General features: G+C 36.4%; 1 long non-coding RNA gene across 1 annotated transcript in view; it reads left to right on the top strand.

Moving 5' to 3' along the window:
• Window positions 1-3,133: 3,133 nt before the first annotated feature.
• Window positions 3,134-20,002, top strand: part of LOC116422427 — a 75,790-nt gene continuing 58,921 nt past the window's right edge. The window contains exons 1-3 of the long non-coding RNA XR_004233055.1: window positions 3,134-3,378; window positions 3,459-3,525; window positions 3,892-4,001. This is a non-coding gene — a long non-coding RNA (uncharacterized LOC116422427). The remainder of the gene's footprint in view (window positions 3,379-3,458; window positions 3,526-3,891; window positions 4,002-20,002) is intronic.

The following is a 20,002-nucleotide window of genomic DNA, read 5'->3' as shown; positions in this document are numbered from 1 at the left end:
ATATTTTCCCTCATTTTGATTCTTCTTTTACAACCTGATTAATGTGGAAATATGTTTAATATGATTGTACATGTATAACCTGTATCAGATTGCCATCTTGGAGAGGGAAAGGGGGAAGGAGGAAGGGAAAAAATGGAAATCAAAATCTTATAAAAATAAGTGCTGAAAACTTTAAAAAATGATAATAATTTTTTAAAACTATCTCATTTTGTCCTTACAACAAACCTAAAAAGTAGACACCATTTTTATTTCCATTTTACAAATTAGGAAATTAAAGCAAGGTTAAATGAATTGCAGAAGTGTAAGGCTGGACTTGAAATCAAAACTTTTTGACTCCAAGCCCAACACTTTTATATATTGTGCATTCGGCTAACTTTAGTGAATAATAGATACAATGATTATAATCTTTGATAAAGGATAAGAAAATATACCTCCCACTTTTTGTTTCAAAGATGTGAGATTATAGGTACAGAAATGCTGACATATGCTATGTCAGAATCATTGTCAGCTGGTTTTACTTTTTTCCCCCCATTGTTATGAGAAGGCAAAAGACATTAAAAAAAAAAAAAACTTATTAAATGGGACCTAAGTGATAGTAATTGATCCTAATGCTTCTTCCACATAAATCTTCCTCTGATAGCAAAATGGAGATGACCTTGTGTTCTCAAAGGGTAAATTTTGTAAGAGAACACAAACTTTGTCAGATTTTATCATATGAGCCGGGCTTCCAAAACTGGCCCAATTAAGGGTTGTCTGACTATTGTCTGAGGACCTAAAAAACTAATTTAAGAGAGATTATTATCTCAACACTAGCTACCAGGGAATTAATTATCATGATTATTGCTGTTGTTGTTGTTGTTGTTGTTGTTATGGAAACATTTAGTAAAGCATAGAGGGCTTATGAGATTTGTCAGTTGGACAGAACCCTCACCGGTGAAATAAAAGATGGATAGTTCCACATATTGAAGTAAAATCATGTTCTAACAAGAACACTCATTAGTTTACAGAACTCTCTAGGATGATGGAAAGATTCCAAAGGTCTTTCATGATGCTGGTTAAAGGGGAGAATTAGGGCTTATCTATTTTATTATATCAGTGTGGGCTGTAACAATGGGGTTTTCATCACTCAGGATGATAAAAAAAATTACATCATATTTTGATAAATGTAAAACAGCTGTGTATACTGAAATTATCACATATTGACTGGGTGCAATCAAATAAATGAAAATCAATCTTCCCCAATTCCCCCCCAAAAAAAAGTGTATAAGAAAAGGTAAAAAGAATAAATATCTTATACAAATGAGTTGTAAAAGGAAGAACTGACACAGAGGAATTTGATGAGGGAAGAGGGATGGTCATTTTGGATCCCCACTCTCTTTGGAAATAGTTAATTAAGAGGGAACGGTACATAAACATTTAGAAGGGTATAAAAGTCTTCTAAATTCAGAAAAAAATCAGAGGCTGAGGGGAGAGGAAAGGGGGAGAAGATAAGGGAGGGATTTTTAGAGGAAATCCTACTCAGATCATATCTGGGTTAAAGAGAGAACAATATATGCACTTAGAAGAGAATAAAAGTCTTTTAAATATATAAATAGGTGAGAGAGGAAATAGGATAGTGAGGGTATAGAAGGTTGTATAGATTAATGGGAATGGAATAAAGAGGGAACAACCTATATATTTGGAAATCCATGAAAGTCTTCTAAATTCAGATAGAAACAAAAGGACAAGGAGAAAGGAGGGGGAGGGGGAGGATGAGGGAGGGAGTCTGGATTAAGTAATTAAGTAAGGTATTAAATAATTAAGTAATTAAGTAAGGGATTAAGTAATAGGAGGCCAACATAGCAGGTAGAAGTAAAGCAAAGAAGTCAGGAGGAATAGAAATAAAAGCTACAGACAAACATAAAATAAATATCAGAAACAGAATTTATTATGTTTTTTTAAAAAGCAGAATAGTAATCATGATCTCAGACAAAGTTACAACCAAAATAGATTAACCAAATGAAAAAAAATAAGGAAATTAATGTCAGCCATATTAATGAATAATTAATTAATGACTATTTAAAATAACTAGAGAGGATAAGGTTTGAATATTGCTGTTGATGTAGGAAATGATGAATTGGTAGATTTAGAAAAATATGAAGACTTGGACTTATGAAAGAAGATGCTATCTACTTCAGAGAAAAAGGGCAAACAAACAATACAGTCTTATATATACACACCCACACACACATATATATATATGGGTTGTGGGTGTGTGTATAACTGAAGATATCTATGTCTATATATGTATATGTGTGTTTGTGTGTATTCCAATTCCTTCTTTTTGAAAGGAGGAAATTGAGATTCACAGAGGTTAATTAATTTGAACAAGTTCATATAGATAATAAATATGAGAAGCAGGATTTGAATCTAAGCCGTCTGGCTTTGGAGCCAGTGTTCTTCCCACTGCACCACAAAGGTCTCCTTGTCCATAAAGGCCAAATAACTTTGCTTCCAGGAACTGTAAAAGGACACTTCTGATTCAAGGTTCTCACTTCATTTCTGAGGCAAGAAAATAATAGGACATTTAGTCCATAAAGAAACCCACAGAGGTTGTGCATCCTTTTGCCTTCTTTGCCTCAGTGGTACTTTGGCTTCCATTCGCAGTCACAAACTGTCAAGTAGGCATTGCAATCACAGAGAGCCTGTTGTGGAAAAGATTTGTAACTCTGACAACGCCAAAAAGCACAGAATGGCTATAGCTCTGTCACCTCACAGAAGTAAATTTAAAAATAAAAGTGTTTCTTCTCTTTGAAAAGAAAATTATCTTAATTTTCACTCACATTCACAGAACGTTCAGCTTAAAGGTTTGCCAGATTCTTCGTGAAATAAACCATTGCTTGTTATCCCCATTTTTATAAATAAGGAAACTGAGAATCAGAAGAATCCCCCAAGCATAATTTGGACTTAAATCCAGGCCTTCTGATGCTTTTCTCTACTGTACAAGTAATCTAATTGTCTCCCACAGAAAACACAAATCACTTTTCTTTTGCAAAGCTTGAAAAAAGAATTCACAAAATTGCCAAGTCTGGGATGTTCTCTGGTCAAGGACTTCTGTAGAGATAAGCTTTTCATGTGTCCTTTGTGTTGGGACTGGAGAATTCTAGAACTCTAGAAGAGAGAAGCAAGCTTTCTGCAGAAATGAGAATGCTGATGCTGAGCAGGGTTTAAACAGATCCTGCCAGTGGGAATGTAATTTGGGTCAATGAATCATAAATCCTATTTTGGTAATTTGCTGAAGACAAGAGCATTGGAATCATAGCCATCTTAATGGACATAGCTTGAAAGAGACACTGATAGCTAAGCGACATAAGGAGGTGGAGGAGAATGATTGAAGGGGTAAGAAATTCTACTGGACAGATTGCAAATTTACCTTCACTAATATAAAGCCTATTGTTCATGAAGCCTTTCTTCCCCAGACCCTAAGGAGGGACCCATCACAAATGGACCACATCATTCACAACCCACTGGAACCTGACACTCAAGGTGAGTCTCCTGAAACTCCTGAAATGAGACAGATTCTACCTGGTTTACCAGATCCTTGAAATAGATTTATGGAAAATAAATGGTTGCTTTTGTGCCACTTACAATGCACTGATTCCTGAAGAGGAAAAAAAGATCAATCTGCTTTGTTAGTTGTCCTCCTCTCTTCAGACTTCAAGAACTGAGGTACAGTAAAAGCTTTCATATGGGAGAAGACTTTACATGCAAACAATGTATTATATTTCTAGCCACAGAACAACAGATTGAGATCATGTGCCCTTTTTGTAAATGAAGAAATTATGAAAAATTAAAATCTAACCTTAGAATCTATGGCCTTTGACTAAAACAGTTTATTACTTTCCTCCTCAGTTCCTGGAGAGAGAGAAATAATTTTAACAGAAGATTCTACCTAAAATCAAAACTACAGTTAACCTCTACTGTTTTCACACAGTTCTCAAGTACTGTATCTATCTGAAGTGGTAAGCACCTATGCTTTTGTAGCTGCTTTGTGCATGCATTTGGAACTGAAGTCAAATAACAGTTAAGAAAGGCTTAAAAAGTAAAATTTTAAAAAAGAAGAGCTTTTGGGGAGTATACATATTGAAATAGGAAAATGTATGTAGGAGAGAGATTGTGGAATTTCCTTTCCTTTTGACTTTTAAAACCCTGCTTCCCTAGAGGGTGTGAAGCTGGGAGGCTGGAATCCTAAGCTTTAAACCATAAAATCAGTTTCCTAACCATTTGAGAATTAAAATTCTCAAAATATTATGAAATAACTTCTTGAGAAATTTCCTTCTAGGATCTTTTTGGTTGTCTGCCCAGGACAGTTATCCCCAACTTATGGATTGAGTCATAGATCAATCAATCATCAGATTTCCAAACATTCTGAATTAGCAGAACTTTTTAAAGCTGTCACAATCTGTAGAATTTGGCATTGTGGAAGTTAGGAAGTAGAGGGGAGTAAAAAGCACAGTTTTGCTTTTTTTTGCTGGTAAGTGAGGAGGAATAAAGGTCAAAGGCATTTTTTACGACATTAGAAAGGTGCAGCAGCAGCAGCATGGCTGGAGAGAGAGAGATACTATTTGTACCTAAGACATCTCATCATGTAGAAGTTGGGGAGAACCTCTCTGGGTCATTGCCATATAATCATGTATTATCATCTGTAGATGGGCAAAGAATTGTTTTGTCATTCGCAGGAGGGTCCCTACAATAAGTGGGAAGAGTAGAGAAAGGAAGATGTTCTCCCTCTTCTATCTTCTCTTTCCTTTCTTCCTATATCATCTTGTATCCCTCCTTTCTTTTCTTCTATTCCTCTCCCTTCTCCTTTCTCTTTCTATTGCTGGATTAAGAGAAGACCCACACATACACATAGTCTGGGATAGTCAGTGAAACACTGACTGCCTTATGAAGAGGTGGGCAAGGGGGACAAGTGGATGCCTTCTACTTCCTGCTCCTTCTTGTCTGTACTGGTAGACAGTAAGATTTGTCAGTCCAAGCACACTCCCTACCAGAAACAGGCTGGAGGCTTCTGGACTAAGGTATGATTTCTTGGTGTTGAAATCCTTCTGGTTGAGTGCTGTCACTGCTTTTGGTACCTAACAAAAAGTATTGATTTTCTCTCTTCTTTGAATAAAGCAACAAACAATGTATGTTTTGTACTATGTCCCTTAGGACAAAGTTTAATGTACTTAGTTAAATATTATGAGGTAATCCTAGTAATTGTAGTTGGGAAGTACTTGGTCACTATTAGTGAATTAATATGAGAAATTTTCTAACTTATCCAGACAATGAAGTTTCATATACTCATTTACTAATATCCTAATATGTAGTGTTTTACTTTTTTTTGACCTTAAGTGAATGCTGATCCTGAAAGGAAGACTGAGTTGTGTTACTTCTAGGAACTTTGCTCCAATCTTTCAAAAGGTTGTTATATAATTATGCCTTCCACATTAAAAGAGTGAGGAATGCGGCATCCCCAGAATATAGAAAATCCATGTAAAATTTTTTTGGCCTTTCCTTCACATCAGAGAAGTCTGAATTATTATGATATTAAAAGATAAAATAAGTTGATATTATATAATACAATACATATGCATTTTATTTTATGCATTTCTAAGTTTCTAAACTTCTGTGTCATCTCTTGGTCCTTGCATGTTATCTATGACTTCTAAAAACTCTCCCCAAATTCCCATTTAATTTCTTCTACTCATCTGCAATATATCAAAACCATGATGGGGAAAGTCACAATATGTAAGGGATAATTGTATTCTGTTTTGTATAATGAAAAAAGAAGTCATTAAGTAAACTAGCTTTTCCTATGGCAAGACCAACTCTGAAGGGGTAAAAGAAATAGCTATCTATGTGAATGTAAATCATGTGATATTATTTAAGAGAACTAATAACAACACACTGCTCTCTCTGTTATCAAAATATCTCCCTCTCCTCCCTGAAATATTTTACTTCTTTTGCTCCCACAACATCTCATGAAGTAGAAGATTTATTTGGGTCAATGAGTATTTTATTTTCAAATGCAAATTTCCTAAGGAGAGAATTCTCCTTGGCCATTCCTTCCTTCCATTAACATTTTTTTATTAAGGGCCTACTATGTGCCAAATACTGTGCTAGAAATTAAGGTTGTAAAGACCCCCCCCCAAAAAAAAAACTAAACAGTCTTTTAGTTCAAAGATCCTACTGTGAAGAAATTACATATACACCAAAAATATAAGTTTAAAACATGCAAAGGAGATACAAAGTATTTTGAGGTGGATGTAGGCAACATATTAGTTTCCCCTACCCACTTAACAAAGAAACCTGTGAAAGCTTAAAAACCCCTAACTGGGAAGCCTAATCGCCCTCTCAGAGTAAGATTAACAGAAATGGCTCAAAGGAAAGCTAGGTGGCTCAGTAGGAGTGGAATCAGGAAGACTCTTCTTGAGTTCAAATATGGTCTCAGATATTTAGTCATACAGCAACCCTGGGCAAGTCACTTAATCCTGTTTGTCTCAGTTTCCTTATCTGTAAAATGAGCTGAAGAAGGCCATGGAAAATCACTCTAATATCTTTGCCATGAAAACTCCAAATGGGGCCACCAAAGGTTGAATAAGACTGAACAAGAAAGTGAAAATAATAGCTGACATTTAGCTAATAGTCAACATTTAGTTAAGATTTACAAAACACATTCTTTCACTTGAACCTGAGAACAATTCTGTAAGTTGGACACAAAAGGTAATCTCCATTTTACAGAAGAGGAAACTGAGGCTAAGGAATTAGGTGACTTGTCTAATTTGTGTCAGAGGTAAGATTAGAACTCAGGTTTTCTTTATTCCAAGTCTTTCTACTGCACTACAGAACTCTGACTTATGGAGAAAAGCATTTAATTTGGAGTCAGAAGTATTGAATCCTAACTCTGCTATTTATATGCTGCATGAATTCAGACAAATTTCTTTTTCTCTGGCTCTTATTTTCTTCATCTGTAACATGCTGGGATTAAGGGAAATGGGGTAATAGATTTTTTGTTGTTGTTTTAAGTTCTTGATTATATGAGTAGGTGTTTAACAAATATTTATTTAATTAAAGATTAATTGTTCAGTCATTTGATTGTGATATGTGTTCTGGATGATAAAAGTTGTCAGGGCTCCTCTTCCACCTTGAATAATATATAATATACATATATACAGATAGATCCTGTATTTGCTTTTCTGGTGAATGTGTTATATCTCTTTAGGCAAATTTGTATGTTCAGCACCCAGTTTGGATAGTAGTTAGCATATAGTAGTTAATTAATATTCTTTTAAAGTTATTATTATTATAACTTTCTATTTTCTAAATACATGCAAACCCTTGCAAAATCTTGTGTTCAAATTTTTCTCCCTTCCTTCCCCTTCCCCTAGACAGCAAATAATTCAATATATATTAACATGTACAATTCTTCTATACATATTTCCACAGAATAAAATATTCTTGATTAAATGTAAGCTCCTTGAGAAAATTTTTTTGTATTTAAAGCTTCAGTACCTGGAAAGTAGTAGGTACTTAATAAATGTTTGTTGATTTATTGGTTCTAATTATAGTTCTTCATAGAAATAAGAATATCAAAAAGTTTCAAATCTATTACAGACTGATCAACATAATAACTAACCACAAAGCCAGAGAATCTAAGACAAAATATACTATCCAACTTCTGGTGATCTCTGAGTACAGACTAAGATGCTTTTTTTTTTCTGGTCATGGCCAATGTGAGAACTTGTTCTGATTAGCTCTGTTTGTAATAGGAGTTTTATTTTATTTACCTTCTCAATTGAAGAGAAGAAAAGGGGGAAGGGTAGTGAAGAAAATGAGGATCTAAAAATAAAATAAAATTTAATTAAAAAATAAAAAGACTTAGTTAATCACCAAGAACTTATTAAGTGTCTAACACATGCCTGACATTTTGCCTGGCACTGAGCATAACAGAAAAACAAAACAAAATGTTTATGTTCTATAAAGATAATTCATATGTAATTAAGTTTATACAAAATAAATGCAACAAATAGAAGCTAAATTTTTCAGGGATGGGATATTAGAAACTCAAGAGATAGGGAAAGCTTTTATGAGACATAATTCAAATTTATTTCCATTTTCATTTTCCCTGTCAGTGCTCTCCACTCTTATTACAAAAGCTGGGGGGAGGATCAGGAAAAAATTTCTGAGACAATAGATATTTCATTTTCATTATCCTTATCAGAGTTTTCCATTCTTGTTCAAATGGGTAAGACTTGCCAAGGTCAAGTCTAAAACATTCGTAAAAACTTAGGGGTTTTGAATGACAGGCAGTGTTTTTAATACACCCATTTGTGATATGGTTCCCCCCTACATTCAGTTGTAGGATTCTGAGCTAAATGTCAGATATCACTTTCTTCACCAAGATGAAGACAGTTTGGCTTGAAATCAAAGACATGTGCTGAAGTCTGAGACAGACGATTTGCATGGGTGAGTTATTTCCAGAGGTGGTATGGTAACTGAAGTACTGAAGAGTTGGCAGGACCTCAGCTAAATCCTTCCTCAGAGACCTATTATCTCTATAATCTTGGGCAAGTCATTCATTCAGCCTCAGTTTCCTCATCTGCAAAAAGGGAACAATAGTAACACTTACTTCCCAGGTTGGATGCGAAGATCAAATCAGGCAATTCATATAAATTGTACTATATAGAGTACTATATAGATGCAAATTATTATTATTCATCTTTCTCTTCTTCACAGTCTTCACCTGTACGAAGGAGATGACAATTTAATTTAGAAATAAAAAGAAATAGTCAATCAACAAAAATTTATCAAATGCTTAATACATGCCAGACATTTTCTAGGCATTGAGAATACAAAGTATAAAACCAAAATGAGTTGCCTTCAAAGAACTTATGTTCTATAAATGGAGGTAATATGTATCCTTCAGATTGTGATGGAAGCCTATGTCCTGGGTAGCACCAGCAGTTAATTGCCTTTTTAGTACATTTGAGGAAATTGCTAATTTGGAGGCCACTCCTAAAGCTTCAGTCTTTCTTACCTTTAGCAGGAATGACCATGCATCCTAAAGAGTTTCTTGCTCCATCTGATAACAATATACCTTTCAAAACTTTAGCTCATTTTGTATGAGTCATTGCTCTTCAAGGAGAGTGCATGCCTGAATATTGACAGACACACAGAGAGTTGATCTTATTTTTCAAGAACATATGCCCAGAGGGATTTTTACTAAGGAAAACTTGTGCTAACTTTGTTGTCTTTCCCTTAGTTGATTCCAACCATCTTGATAATTTTTGTGGTGCATACCTTCAGTAGAATGGGAAATCAGGATAGAAATAAATGGTTGTTTATAAAACTTTGTCAAGAAAATGCCAATTCAAGATAAGCATTTTTGCTTGAGCTCTATGGCTGCATTTAACATATGTCGGAGGTATAACTAGTATGAGGCAACCAGGATTTTGCCCCAGACTACTTATTCCCAATGAGACTCGGGGCAGTCATGCTATATGATATGGAACTGGTGAAGAGTAACTGTGAAGAAGTATATTCTCTTTCTTAGCTAGTCCCAGGAAGCTGCCCCTTAATGGTCCCATCTTTATTTTTTTATGCCTCTTCTTGGACCCACCTCCCTCCCCTGGTGTTGATATACCTGACTAAGCTGCACTACCTACAGAACCTTTGATCTGAAAACCACATCACCTATCTCTGTCTTCTTAAAGTCCTCCCTCCCCCACTCAATTGGCTTTTCCCTGAGTGTCAAAATTCCCAGATAAGGCACTATCTTATGTGAATTACATCATTGATTCTTTTCCTGAGTCCAAAGCTATCACTTATAATAGTTCTTTGGGGCTCAGAGACTGTGCTCCTTGTGGTGAGTGAGCCCTCTGGGTGGGCATGCATGATAGTGCTTTTTACATAGTACACCCCAGAAAATGATTCTTTGGATCTGTGGTTGCCTCCTTGTTTATTTGCACAGCTTGAGTGAAATTCTTTGGTATCTAGTGCCAATTGTAATTTGCTTATTCAAATATTGGCAAATTTCTTGTAATGTTGCCCCACATTATTTATCAATAATTTCTGATTTCTTCACTCTGCTCTGACTTGGAGCGCTAAAGAACTGCAGCCCTAAGGCTGAAGATCATTGATTATTTATAGAGAATCCGTGGTTCCTATTTACAAAGACAGAGAAGAGGAATTAGTTAAATTGTAATTGTACGGAATTGTAATTTTTGATGACTAAGCCTATATTGAAGAAAATGTATAGCTCTTTGGATCTGTTAGAGTGTTTATTCCCCTAAGGGCCACTGTTATTTACTAACAGTAGGTTCCTGGAGAGTGGCACCTGTCAATTTATATCTTTGTGGTGTGTTTTTATTTAATAAAAAAAGGTGTGTTTTTTTAAATTTTCCTCATTGACTCAATCTCTCTAGATCCTTAACTCACACCTGGTCTAAGATTACTCCTTTAATGCATATCATCATTGTTCTCTAGCCATTCAAAAGAGTTCAGCTCCAGAAGCTCCTGCTCTGTCTGGTCACCTTTGGTTTCTAGCTAGAGAGGACATATTATATAAAGGACAGGGGACCAGACTTGGGATTAGAAAATTCTGAGTTCAAATCTTGCCCCAGAAATTGAATCCTAAACCTCCAATTATACTACAGTATTGACTTCCCTTACAACTGCTAGTTGCAGCTTTTCTCAAATGCCCTGCCCTCTACGAATTAGTCAAGGAGAGGAATCAGACTACTACTTTCCCCTCTATTGCCACTAAGAGATCCTCCCTCTACCACCAATCCTCAGTAAACTCTCCTATTATTTTGAAATTCACTCTAATCCACATATTTGAATTCTGCTAGACATTATCTACTGAATCCTAGGCAATTTCTCTCAATTATTCTCTCTCTAATTCAATTCTTGTCTCATATAAGTGGACTTCAAACATACATTTTAATGCTCTCTCATATAAACTCACAGATCTCCTATCTAGTCTATGTTAGCTAAAGACAAGGATCGTCACATTTTTTATCTTGCCATTACACATGTTTTCAACTTCCATGACCAAAAACAATGAAATTTCTCTATTATATCATAATCTCCTACTATTTATCTTTCCTTATCCTCTACTACTCCTAAATTTATTCTTCATCCTTGGAATGATCTGTAATCCCTGCAAATCTCAGAAATTTGCCAGGACATCACCCCTGCTCTGACTGTATTCTCTTCTCTTTCCAATTTCAAACTAAGAGAACCAGATCAACACTACATTGGGTTTATCTTTTGTCCCATTGCTCACTTTGATGAAGCCTTAGTCCTGAATTATTGGCACCATCTATCTCTTTTACTACTCATGTGATGATGAATGAAATTGGAAGAAATCACTAGGTCCACTAGCAGAGCCCTCAATGTGGCAAAACCACCCTTTCACTCTTCCCTATTTCTGTATTCCATGCTACACAATAATTGTTTCACAACTTCTCTCTTCAAGCCTTCCATCTCATTCCTTATTCTAACCAGCAGCTGAGGTTCTTGATTTATACTTTACTGAAAAAAATTTGAGTCCATCTGTACAGAATTCTCCTTCTACATTTCCTCCTCATCTCACAATCATCCTCCAATATCTCAAAATCCCTTGAAGTCAACCCCCACTATTTCTTCCTTTATTTCGCTCAGTGATGAAAAGCTGATACAATGGATAAGGAAGACCTAATCAATAATTAATGAATGTTTATTAAGTACCTACTAGGTTCCAGACACTGTGCTAAGTACTGAGGATGCAAAAAAAAAAAAAAAATAGTTCTTGTCCTTAAGGAGCTTATAATCTAATAGGACTGGAGTTCAAATCCAGCCACTTAGCAGCTAAGTGTCTTGAGTGTCACTTGGTGTCACTTAAGCTCTTTCCCCTTCACTTTCCTCATCTGTAAAATGGGAATAAAAATAGTACCTACCTCCCAGAGTTGTTGTGAGAATCAAATGCTTAGTATAAAGCCTGGCATATAGTAGATACTATATAAATATTAGCTATATTTATTATTAAGAGCCTCTCGTTAAAGCTTACTCCCTTTACATCTTCCTATTCTCTGCCTTCTTCAACCAATTTCTCTTCCCTGTCCTACTCTAAATTTAGATCTTTCCTTATCTACTGGTTCTTCTCTGTCACCATAAACACAACCAAGTTTTCTTCATTCTTAAAAAAATCCTGACAAGGAAATGAACATTACCATAAGAACATTGTACAGAATAACAGCAAGACTGTGTGATGATCAACTATGCTAGATTTAACTCTTCTCAGCAATACAGTGATCCAAAGCATTTCCAATAGACTTGGGATAGAAAATGCCATCCACACCCCCCAAAAAAAGACTGAATGTGTGTTGAAATATACTATTTTCACCTTTTTTGTTATGTTTTCTTTCTCATAGTCTTTCCTTTTTGTTCTGTTTTTTCTTTTATAACATGACTAAAGTGGAAATATATTTTAAATTATTGTACATGTATAACCAACCTATATCAGATTGCTTACTGTCTTGGGGAGGGAAGGAAGGAAAGGAGGAACTTAAAACTTACAAAATTGAATGTTGAAACTATTTTTACATGTAATTGAAAAAAAAATCTATTAAGTGAAAAAAAAATCCTTACTAGTTCCAACCAACTAGTTCCAATATCTTATATTTTTTCTTTCTTTCTCAGCAAAACTCCCTGAAAAAAGCCATACTCTGCCTCTCATTTCCTCTCCTGTCAGCTACATAATCTGACTTTGGACCTCATCACCCAAATGGAATTGCTTTCCAAATGGTCAGTGATCTATTATTTACTCATCAAATGGCCTTTCCAAAGTCTAATCCATTTTGATATCTCTGTAGTATATGTCACTGTTCATGGCACTCCCCTTCGGGGTCCTGTCTGCTTCCTAAGTTTTTACATGACATTACTCTTCCCTGGTTCTCTCCTATTCAGGTGTAACCAAGAACTCCTTACTCTTATTCATCTTATATAAATAACTGGTGAGCAAGTCTTGTATAACTTTTCCATCTCTATAGGAGTGCTCACAAATGTCTTTTTTCTATCACTCACAGTTACCACTAATTAAAACCCTCATCACTCTGTGTTTGAAGCATTAGAATTGCCTCCTATTTAGTCCCTCTCTATCAAGCTTCTCTCAATACTAATGCATGTTCCATACAACTGCCAAACTGATTTGACTAAAGATGTCACTCCCAACTCAATTCCAATGTTTCCATATTTCAAGGCGTATAGTGATAAATGGCTGATTTCTTGTTTCTTATAGATTTTAGAACTCTTAAGTCTTAATCCCCTCATTTTACAGATAAAGAAACTAAGGCCCAGTAAGGTTAAATGGTTTGTCCAGAGTTACATGGGTAGTTAAGAGGAGAAATTAGCATTCAAATTCAGACCCCTTCACAATAGAGCTTTTGTTTATAGCATAGAGCTTCCCAGAGTTCGAATCTCATCTCTGATACTTATTAGCTATGTGATCCTATACAAGTCACGTAAAGTCTCTGAGACTTACTTTATTTGGAAAATTGGGATGATAACAAAAACTTAGTTCACGAGGTTGTATGAGGATTATGTTGATTGATGATTAGGTTGTATGAGATGGTGATTGGACGATACTCTATGGGCATATGCTTGGAAAATGGTCCTTTCCACTATCTGTACTGGCTCAATGGTTGGTGTATAGAGGATTGTAGGAGGGACTAGGGGGTGGAGTAAAAGCTAGCCAGGGACATACTCTCGGTGGTAGCTGAGGGAGAAGGCAATTGCAGAGATTCTCTTCCATCCCCTTCACTTCTACCCCTAAAGACCAAGAATAAAGATGGACTTTTGCTTATCCTGACTCTGGCTGATTCTGGGGTGTTGTGGGTGCTAGCGCGGTCGTCACAACTTGGAGTTGAACAAAGGAAATCTTCTGAATTCAAGGGTAGTGATCTTTCCATGTGCTGATAGAGCAGTAGGAAGTTTCTAACATTCCATTGGAGAGAGGAGGCTAAAATCCTAGATAGAGAAAGAATCAAGTTCTATTTCCTACTGTATGACCCTGGTGTAGTGCCTGGTATAGTAAAAACAAAACAAAACAAAACAAAACAAAACAAAACAAAACAAAACAAAACAAAAACAAAAACAAAAAACAAAACACTTGTTTACCAAGCATAGTGATAGAAGATGAAAACAGTACAGAGTGTCCGTGATTTGCGCCATAATTGGACTGCATGAAAGCTCAATATGAGTCAACAATGTTTCAATGTAAGATACAACAGCCAAGAGAGTCAGCGCCATCTTGTGCTGCTTTAAGAGAGGCATAATTTCCCAGCATAAAGAGGTGATTGTTCCCCTCTGCTCTGTCTCTGGTCAGACCACATTAAGCTATTCTGTTCTATTCTGGGTACCACTGTTTACCCAAGATACTAACAAACTAGACAGTGACCAGAGGACAACCAAGATGACAAAGAGGCTCGAGTCCAATTCATCCGAGGACTGGTTGAAGAAATGAAGATATTTAGCCTGAAGGAAAGAGCATGATAGCTGTCTGCATTCATGTATTTGAAGGGTTCAGATCTCTGCCTCTAATGTACAGAGCTACGTGTTCCTAGGCAAGTCCCTTAACCTCTCAGTGCTCTAGGCACCTTCTAAGAATATAAGTTGAAAAAAAAAAAATACCAACCAGCTTTTGGGATAAAGTGGATCACAAGCATAGTCTCTGTCCATTGTCATTTGGAAGATTTAGGCTCCAGAAGGCATAGCCAATAGCAATGGTAAAAGTTACAAAGACATAGATTTAGACTTGATGGAAGGAATTACTTCCTAACAAGTGGAACTACATCAAAAACAGAACGGGCTGCCTGGAGAGATGATGATAACAGACAAGTCGGATTAGTTCCCTACCTCTTCTTTTTTTTTTTTTTTTAAAACTCCCTCTAGTAGCATAGGCACATAGGCTCCAATTACTCAAAAGTTGTATATCTCAAGTAAGGAAGAGAAAAGCTAAAGTGTGTGCTTTGAGTAGAAAGAGAGAGGGAGAGAAGGAGCGCACCAAGCATGAACAAGAACAAGAAGAATATAGCCTGTCCCAAGAACAGGTAGGTCTCTAAGAAGAGGATTTTCTGTCTATGATTAGCTGACTCAAGTGAATACAGGCTTCCTTATACTGGAGATTATTAATAATAATAATAACTGGCATTTATATAGTACTCCAAAGCAAGCAAACCAGTATGTATATATACTGTGTGTGTGTATATATATATATATATGTATATTGTCATTTGATCTTCAAGGAAAGGTTTTATATTCACTTGTTGGTTGGACTAGATAGATACTCTCTGAAGTCCTACTCAGGATACATGTTATAAAGGAAGGGTGTGTGTATACACAAGCATATATGTATGTGTGTAGGTGTGTGCATGTATATAAGCATATACATGTGTATATGCACACAGACATACATATATATACACATATATGTATAAGTATATATTATATATATCTATATCTCTATATATATATATATGTACAAAGTGACAAAAAGTGGCTTCTTTGCCAGCCTCTTTAGCAGACAGCAGGAAGATGGTAACAATTCCTCCTGGGTCTCATATGAGGCTCATTGGCAAGGCTAGCAGAAAGCTCCTGCTCTGTTAATGCCCTAACAACTAACAACTAACTGCAATGCACTAAAGGAAAACAGGAGATCCTGCCAAGGACATGACATTTCTCATGCTAATTAGGAAGGTGCTGAGTATTCATGGCTCTCCTGAATCTCTTCTACTTTCTCTGCAGGTAAAAATAAGGAGATTTCTCCTGGAATCTATCTCCTCAATCTGCCCAGCCTCTTTGCAACATCAGTGCCTAATTTCAGTCCCTAATCACTCTATCTTGGTAAATAATTTCACATGCTCACTTTTCTTGCCTTTGAAATCTATTGCTCATATCAGAAGCTGGCCAGACATTGATCCCCAAACCCACAGAACTGTACAAAGACTTAGAGCTGAAAAGTCATTTAATCTAACTCTTATCCAAATTGTAATTTCCCTCTATAACATTTACTTATTCATTTAGTAAGCATTTATTAAGCACCAACATGTACCAGGAATTGTGTTAGATGCTGGGAGTGCACAGATATAAAACAAGACAATTTATGCCCCCACAGAGCTTATACTCTATTTGAGTGAAAGAAAATGACAAATGAATATGAAGTATAAAAAAGTGAGTGCAAAGTAATATTGGGGAGGAGGAGAGGGAGCACCTCCAACTGAACAGGTCAGTGAAGGTGAACCTTGAACTGAAAAGTAAGGTAATCGATGTAGAGCTGAAAAGGAACTGAAAGGAGTTTTAAGAAACTGATGTGAGGGAGGAGCACATCCCAAGCATGTTCAAAGACCTCATAAACTAGTTTGACTGGACAATAGCATGTGAGAAGATTAATTTTGACAAGCCTGGAAAGGGAGGCTGAAGTTATATTGTTAATGGATTTAAATGATAAACCGGGGGATTTATATTTGATTCTGGAAAGTTTTGAAGAGAGAATGAACAATTTTGTTTTGTTTGTGGAGGAAATCTGGAGGACTTAGAATTTTCTGACCTACTGTGCCATCTTTCCAGAATTCTACTTTTCCTCTGTAACTTTTTCTGACTCTGTTAGACCTGTGCCTTAGGCATATTAATTTGGCACCTATGTGGAGGACAGCTTGTAGAAGTGAACAATATCCTGGACAAATGGTCATCCATTTTCTGCTTAAACAATTGCAGTTATGAAGGACTCATCATCCACAAGACATTCTATTACATTTTTGGACAGTTCTGATTGTTAAGATGGGACAGCTAGGTGGTGCTAGAGTGCTAGGACTGACAGCGGAAGAATCTTTTTCCTGAGTTCAAATCTAAACCTCAGACTTTCTAACAATTCATTAAATGTCCATTTTTTTTTTCATTCAATAATATACTTAATTTTGCTGGATATAAGATTTTTGGCCACAATCTTGTTGGTTCTCACTATGTAATGTTCTAGGACTTTCAGTCCTTTATTATGACTGCTGATCGGTCTTGTGTAACTGTAGCTCCAGCATATTTGAATTGTTTTTTTTTTTTTTTTTTTTTTTTTTTTGGTTGTTGCTTATGAAACTTTCTTTTTCATCTAGGGGTTTCATAATTTAGAAATGATGTTCCTGTATTTTTTCCTGCTAGGATCTCTTTCAGGTGGTGATTGGTGGGTTTTTTCCTATTTCTACTTTCCCCTCTTGTTCTATCACTTCAGGATATTTTCTCTGGTTTTTTCTTACATTGTTATATCAAAATTCTTTTTTTGTCAGATCTTTCAGCTGGTACAATTATTCTTATGTTTTCTCTTTCTGTTCTATTCTCCAGATCATTTTTTCTTATGAGATATCTCACATTTTCTTTTATTTTTTCTTCCTTATATTTTGTTTTATTATGTCTTGGTCTCTTGTAACTTCTCTGGTTTCTCTTTACCCAATTCTAGTTTTCAAAGAGCATAGTTGAGTTCTTTCTCCTTTATCTGCTCATGTTAGTATAATCACCTCTAAATCTGTGATGAGGAGGATGGTACCTCTGGCTTCACTTCAGTTCTCCCCTTTAACTTGGAACCCAAAACAAAAAACTCCACCCTCCTGGAAATGCTTAAAATCAGCAGCTTCCCTGTCCCACTGTTTCTGCACTCCCCTAGTGTGCTGGCTTCTTCTCACCCAGGGCCTCACCTCAGCAAAACATCTGGTGCCGGTGTTCCTTATTAGCAGAGGTTCCCTGCTTCTTCCTGGATTCAGACATCCACTTACCACATTGTCTGGGAGGTGAAAGTTTCTGTAACTGAGGCTAAAGCTACCTCTAAACCCAGCTAGCCCTAAGGGTCCCTGCTTGATTTCAGCAGATTTAGCCACTTCACATTGATTAAATCTCCATCCTGGGGTCTTTCTTCTGGTCTTCTTTGCTTGTCCCAGGAAGACCCAGTTCTGCCCCAACTCTTATTTGTTATTCACCAGGCCACATTCCCCTTGAGGTACAATTTTGTTTTGTTTGTGGGGGAAATCTGGAGGACTTAGAATGAGTGAAAGTTACAGAAGTAAAGGAGAATTCTGGAAAGATGGCAGAGTAGGTCAGAAAATTCTATTACCCCTTTCCTAAACTAGCTAAAGATTTGGGAAAACAAACATTGTGGTGGGAGTGGGTTGGCTTGATTTCTTGTTTGTATTTTATAAGGGTATAAATCTTCTATGAAATAGCTAGATGGTGTAGTATATAGAGTGCTGGGATTGGAGTCAAGAAAAGTAGCTTATAAAATCTTTCTCTTGCCAGAGAAGCTGCTGCCCTTCATTCTCAGTTCAAATCTGTCCTCGGACACTTATTAGCTATGTGATCCTGGGCAAATCACCTTCCTCAGCTTCCTCGACTATAAAATAGCCATAATAATTGTGCCTTTCACAGGAAGGATCACAGTGGATTTCATTTAACACAGTGCCTGGCATGTAATAGACAAAGGACAAACAAAACTTCTGTGAGTAGTTTTAGGAGCTGTCCCACTGGGACTAGATGGCAACAAATCAGTTGTCCAACATAGCTCTTTTTTCTTTTTCTTTCTTCTTTCCTTTCCCTTCCCTCTGTTCAAGGTGCTTTGCCCAAAGAGATAAAAATTTTGATTGCTGAAACATCAAAATATATTTTCAAGTTTATAGGCTAGATTTTTTTTTCCTTTAAGGACCTTGCTTAAATCCAAATCACTCTGCCACTGATCAACAACAATAGATCCCAGACCAAGCCTCACTTGGGTCCTAATTGGCTCAGAGTGCATGCAAATGGCAATTGCTTTTGTTTGGGCCAGAAATCCTGAGGATTTTCCCCTCTCATATTGATTTTTTTAATTAGATAAAAGAGGCCATTCTCTGCCTCATTTCTCACCTGCCCTTAATCACTGAATGGGTGTTGCCTCAGTCAAACTGAGACTTGGGAAAGACCAAGATCTCCCACTATATCTCCAATAGTCTGATCTATGTCTTGCCACTGAACCCATTTGGCTCTGGAGGAGAAAGTAAGGTTGGTGACTTTATCCCTCACTTAAATCCAACTCACTTGCACATCATGGTGTCACCTCCCTGATGCTGTGATCCTCTTCAAGAAAGAACAAAACTAGAATTCTTTACCATTTTCTTCTCCAGCTTTTCTTACAGATGAAAAAACTGAGGCAAACAGAGTTAAAGTGACTTGCCCAGGTCCCACAGTTAGTGTGTAAGATCAGATTTGTTTTCCTGATTGTGAACCTAGTGCTCTGTCTACTGTACAATCAACTGCCCTACAATATAACAGGCCTGCTCTAAATCTTTCTTCTGTGACTTATGAAGAATAACTGACACAATATAACACAAAGAAGAATAAGAGAAATACAATAAAAAAGGTATGTGAATCCTGAAGATACAAATGATTATCGACTTTGGTATCAAGGAAGGCTTTCTAGAGCAGGTGATATTTGAAATGAGCTTTAAACAACCAATCAGTAGGAATTCAGAAGGTAGAGATAGGACTTTGTAAGTATACAGAATTACAACAAGTGTTTTCTACTTAGGGCTTGAAAAAGTCAAGGTATGGGGGAGAGTAGTGAGAATTGTGTGGTCTAATTAGAACATTTGCAGTTGTGTCATTTCTGGATGGAATGGTCTGAGCTACGTTGGTTCCAGTTAACCATTGGAATTGTTTGGACCTTCCACCCCAAAACCCTATTTGAGAATGGCATAAAAGACTACAAGATGGAAGTTTCAGAGTGTGTCAGAAGTCTAACACAGTTGGAAGTGTAAAATGTAGCCATCTGGCAAGCCTGTGAGCAAGATTTTGAAATATTTATCTTCAAGAAGCATTCCCTATGATTTTTAACCATATCACAGCTGGGAAGCTGAAGAGTAGGGGAGAAAGGGAAGGCTAGCTAGGGTGGTTGGGAATAGGAAGAAATTGGGCTTGGCATTTTTCTGGTAAG

This window comes from Sarcophilus harrisii, chromosome 3 (genome assembly GCF_902635505.1).
Source record: "Sarcophilus harrisii chromosome 3, mSarHar1.11, whole genome shotgun sequence".
Classification (NCBI taxonomy): domain Eukaryota; kingdom Metazoa; phylum Chordata; class Mammalia; order Dasyuromorphia; family Dasyuridae; genus Sarcophilus; species Sarcophilus harrisii.
The sequence above is the reverse complement of the archived record's forward strand: the minus strand, read 5'-3'. Positions and strand labels throughout refer to the sequence as shown.